We start from the raw sequence: 6,280 nt of genomic DNA, 5'->3' as shown, positions 1-6,280 counted from the left end.
AGTAGTGCACTACTAGCACTTTCTAATGCTAGTACTACTAGCACTTCTAATGCTAGTAGTGCACTACTAGCACTTTCTAATGCTAGTAGTGCACTACTAGCACTTTCTAATGCTAGTAGACACTACTAGCACTAGAAAGCACTTTTCATAGCATAGAACCAGCAGACAAACCTTTTGTCTGCTGGTTCGATAACAGTGTCGTCCTCTTTTTTTTTTTTTGTTTGAAGGACTTGTATAAGTCCTAACCTGAAAATAGGGCCTGAAAGACTTATAGCCCCCCCCCCCTCTCTCTTGAAAGATTCAATACGGCTTCTGTTAGTAATTTGGGTTAGCAATGTATTTTTCATTCATCCAATCTGTCTCCTCAGTTACACACAGAAATCACAATAGCGTGATGCATCAAATGAACAAATCCACGAGGGTTCGAACCTACGTCACGGCCCTTGTGGATTTGTTCATCTGTCTCCTTAAGCCTCCTATCTTAGAGAACATAAGAACAAAGGTAACTGCAGAAGGCCTATTGGCCCATACGAGGCAGCTCCTATCTATAACCACCCAATCCCACTCACACACCTGTTAAATAACACACCTGTTAAAGGGTTTATAGTGTATTGTTAACTTGTTGATTAAAGGTGTTTATTTATCTATTGATTTTATTTATTTATTGATATATATACAAGAATTCTTACAGTCTTATATAACCACTAGCACGCGTAGCGTTCCAGGCAGGTTCTTAATCCTCATTTTCACACACACAGGAAGCAGCCCGTAGCAGCTGTCTAACTCCCAGGTACCTATTTACTGCTAAGTGAACAGGGGCATCAGGGTGAAAGAAACTCTGCCCCATTTGTTTCCCCCTCCACCGGGGATCGAACCCGGAACCTTAAGGGCTACGAATCCCGAGCGCTGTCCACCCACCGTCAAGAATCCACCGACTATTTGGTGATGAAAGCAATTATTTCCGCCTGGGACGGCTGGGCTAGCCAAGCCTCTGGCTAGATCTAGCCAGTGGCTAGGCCAGGGTGACGGTGGGAGACCCCCCCCCATGTGTACATGGGGGTCTCCCACTGCCACCTATACACAACTGTCACCACCACAACCCACTGGATCAGTGGTTGTGGTGGTGACCACTTACATCTTGTCTCGTCCGTCCTCCAACCCCCCCCCCCCCCCCCCGCAACCATCCCCTAGCTACTATAACTATCCCCTAGCCACCAACATCATCACCATCACCACCACCACAACCTGATAACACACCCACCAACCATTGTGCCAGACACGACCTGGTAAATATATATATACCACTCAGAGCATGGATATACCACTCAGAGCATGGATATACCACTCAGAGCATGGATATACCACTCAGAGCATGGATATACCACTCAGAGCATGGATATACCACTCAGAGCATGGATATACCACTCAGAGCATGGATATGCCACTCAGAGCATGGATATGCCACTCAGAGCATGGATATACCACTCAAAGCATGGATATGCCACGCTGGATGATGCCCACACCCACGCTAAAAGATGGCCACACCCACACCCACGCTAAAAGATGGCCACACCCACACCCACGCTAAAAGATGGCCACACCCACACCCACGCTAAATTATGGCCACACCCACACGCACGCTAAAAGATGGCCACACCCACACCCACGCTAAATGATGGCCACACCCACACCCACGCTAAATGATGGCCACACCCATACCCACGCTAAATGATGGCCACACCCACGCTAAATGATGGCCACACCCACACCCACGCTACAAGATGGCCACACCCACACCCACGCTAAATGATGGCCACACCCACGCTAAATGATGGCCACACCCACACCCATGCTAAAAGATGGCCACACCCACACCCACGCTAAATGATGGCCACACCCACGCTCCAAACCCACACTGAATGATGGCCACACCCACACCCACGCTCCACACTGAATGATGGCCACACCCACACCCACGCTCCACACTGAATGATGGCCACACCCACACCCACGCTCCACACTGAATGATGGCCACACCCACACCCACGCTCCACACTGAATGATGGCCACACCCACACCCACGCTCCACACTGAATGATGGCCACACCCACACCCACGCTCCACACTGAATGATGGCCACACCCACACCCACGCTCCACACTGAATGATGGCCACACCCACACCCACGCTCCACACTGAATGATGGCCACACCCACACCCACGCTCCACACTGAATGATGGCCACACCCACACCCACGCTCCACACTGAATGATGGCCACACCCACACCCACGCTCCACACTGAATGATGGCCACACCCACACCCACGCTCCACACTGAATGATGGCCACACCCACACCCACGCTCCACACTGAATGATGGCCACACCCTCACCCACGCTCCACACTGAATGATGGCCACACCCACACCCACGCTCCACACTGAATGATGGCCACACCCACACCCACGCTCCACACTGAATGATGGCCACACCCACACCCACGCTCCACACTGAATGATGGCCACACCCACACCCACGCCTCCACACTGAATGATGGCCACACCCACACCCACGCTCCACACTGAATGATGGCCACACCCACACCCACGCTCCACTGAATGATGGCCACACCCACACCCACGCCTCCACACTGAATGATGGCCACACCCACACCCACGCTCCACACTGAATGATGGCCACACCCACACCCACGCTCCACACTGAATGATGGCCACACCCACACCCACGCTCCACACTGAATGATGGCCACACCCACACCCACGCCTCCACACTGAATGATGGCCACACCCACACCCACGCTCCACACTGAATGATGGCCACACCCACACCCACGCTCCACACTGAATGATGGCCACACCCACACCCACGCTCCACACTGAATGATGGCCACACCCACACCCACGCTCCACACTGAATGATGGCCACACCCACACCCACACCCACGCTCCACATTGAATGATGGCCACACCCACGCCCACACCCACGCCTCCTGGCCTTAACATAACAAAGCAGATTTTCCATAAATCCGTCTAGAACATTTATGCATAAATTTGAATGATGTTACCGAAGAACTTTACCCGGTCAGAGCAGAGGAAAAAGGCCTTTAGTAACCTGTATAAATTATTAGAAATTTGTCACGTGTCATGTGTCACGTGTCATGTGTCACGTGTCATGTGTCACGTCACTTGACACCCCTAGGCGGTGGCATAATGAAATACGAAATAGCTTTTAGAAATACCAGTAATATTTGCTTTTAGAAATAATAATTTTTCCTTTAGAAATAACAATAATATTGATTTTAGAAATAACAAAAAACAAATAATACAAATAATTTCTAAAAACTTTTAGAAATAATACAAGAACTAAATATATTTTTGTTTGGTCATTCTAATGGAAAATATCTGATTTCTTAGCCAATATTTTTGTTTGCAAAGAAACTCCTTCGTCTTGGCCAAACATAATTCTGAATTCTAGATATTAGAAAACAAATAATTGTTTAGTTATAACAGAATGAAAAGAGGGAAGGAATTATCAGAGGGGGGAAAGCGCTAGGCCATTACGACTATATAGCACTGGGAAGGGGTCAGGATAAGGTCCATCTGGTCACCACTTGGTCCGGGAGACATCTCCCGTCACGCAGGGTGCAGTCGCGCCTCCACAGATCTCCAGTATCAGCTCTTGATACTGGTAATGGCTCAAAAGGGCCACCACTTACGGGCTATTCATGCCCGTGCCACCTCTTGGGTGGCTTAATCTTCATCAATCAATCATCAGGATAAGGATTTGGGATGGGACGGAGGGAAGGGAATGGTGCCCAACCACTTGTGGATGGGACGGGGGGGGGCGCTCTCTCAGTGTCTACAGTGCCAGAAACCGCTCAAGCTGTTTAAAGATATGTAATTATTATTTTGTAAATGTATTTTGTATTGAAATTTTAAATATCTTTTTTTATATATATAACGTTAGTGATAAGCAATGGACGAAAATTTTGTTTTTATTTAATAAAAGATCTAAATTGGATGTTCTACAGCAATAAATAAAATTGAAGCTAGCTACATATATATATATATATATATATATATATATATATATATATATATATATATATATATATATATATATATATATATATATATATTCCCTCTAATGCGTTATGCGTGGTTTCCTCCGAGGCTATGGGTCCCCCTTCTTCCAGCTAGAGGTGGTACTCCCTTCCATATAACTTCTGAAAAGGTCGTCAGCGTCCAACAACAAAAATTATTTCGAGACTTAGACATTATAAGAAGCTAAATATATTCAGAGGTAAGACAAAAAATGGGTGATTTTAATCAAGTCTGAGTTTTGTATAATCTAACACCACTCAAAATATTGGTATTAAAAGGGAAGGCAAACAATTTCAGTCAAACGAAGCAAGATGGCAGTTGTTTAATTGAATAGTGAATACACGGAGCAATTATCAGGGGAAAGCACCAAGTCATTACGTACGGGAGACATCTCCCGTCACGCAGGGTGCAGTCGCACCTCCACAGATCTCCAGTATCATCTATTGATACTGGTAATGGCTCAAAAGAGCCACCACTTACGGGCTATTCATGCCCGTGCCACCTTTTGGGTGGCTTAATCTTCATCAATCAATCAATCAGTCATTACGTCATTAGCACTGGGAAGGGGTCAGGATAAGAATTTGGGATGGGACGGGGGGAAGGAACGGTGGCCAACCACTTGTAGACGGTCGGGGATTGAACACTGACCTGCATGAAGCGAGACCGTCGCTCTACCGTCCACCCCAAGTGGTTGGGCGTGAATACACGGAACAGCTTACCAAATGATGCAGTTTAGTTTAATATCATTTAATAATTTAAAATATATATATATATATATACATTATTTGACAATTATTTTTCTTTACATTTACATCACATTTGATTTGTAACAACTGAAGCGTTGTTTGGTCTGTCAATTTTGTAAGTCCTTGACAATGGCCTTGACGGCTGAGTGGACACCACTCGGGATTCGTAGTCTTAAGGTTCCGGGTTCGATCCCCGGCGGAGGCGGAAATAAATGGGTAGAGTTTCTTTCACCCTGATCACCTAGCAGTAAATAGGTACCTGGGAGTTAGACAGCTGCTACGGGCTGCTTCCTGGGGGATGTGTAACAAAAAAGGAGGCCTGGTCGAGGACCGGGCCGCGGGGACGCTAAGCCCCGAAATCATCTCAAGATAACCTACCCGTTCACCAAATTTGAATACTTTAGTCATCCCCCCTCGCTATTCTTCCCTTTTCTTAAGAATATAAATTTTCTTGATTTGTTTGTAGAAAAAGAGGTTCAGAGTTCCTTTGATTAACATCTTCATTCTTCTCTCCATTCTTTACAGTAAATTTGTATCATTCTATGTTTTTTATTATTATTTTTTTAATGTGTTCAAACGAAAGAGTATAATCTAAATGGAACAATGTGAAGATGAAAAAATAACATTGAATACCATTTTAACTAACGAATTTTAATATGGAACATTTATACATTTTTTTAAGGTTTTAAATAACATAAGATCATTACTAATATCAAGTTTAATACTAATCATAGTTTCCTATTAATCCATAATTGACGTTTCCTACTTCAATTATCTTATATAACCACTGAATTGGATATTACAAAAGGGTCCTAACACCTGCAAAATCCGAAAGAGGACTTACTGAAACATATATTTAAACGATTGGGATAGAATTTGAACAAAATAAAGGATTGTGTGTGTGTATTATTAGTGCTGATGACAGTGTAATTAGTGCTGATGACAGTGTAATTAGTGCTGATGACAGTGTAATTAGTGCTGATGCATGCTGTGAGGCATAGACAATCATTGTATTCACTTATTGTATTCACGTGTGAGTATTCACTCATGACGAGTGAAGCCGGCGTGAATGAAGACTTAGCTTAATTTACCCATCTCCTCCGGTCTCTTTCCATTCTACATTCGGCCAATATTCGATGTATATTAATGATGTATATATAACGATGTATATTAATAACGAAGTAACTTACTCATTCACTCATTATTCCCCAACAAGTTCTCGCTCTCTTACCATATGAGGTATGTCGCAGGATATATATATGATAACAGAAGCCGCAGCCTCACGATAGCAGAAGGCATGAGACAGAAATTACATCACGATATTCAAAGTTTTCGCACAATAACATTAGGCTTCATTTGTTTCAAGCTTACGCTAGTATGTTCAATGAAAGTTTTCTCACAACAGCTGTA

This window comes from Procambarus clarkii, chromosome 31, assembly GCF_040958095.1.
Source record: "Procambarus clarkii isolate CNS0578487 chromosome 31, FALCON_Pclarkii_2.0, whole genome shotgun sequence".
In the NCBI taxonomy this organism is placed as follows: Eukaryota; Metazoa; Arthropoda; class Malacostraca; order Decapoda; family Cambaridae; genus Procambarus; species Procambarus clarkii.
Note: the sequence above shows the minus strand (reverse complement) of the source record.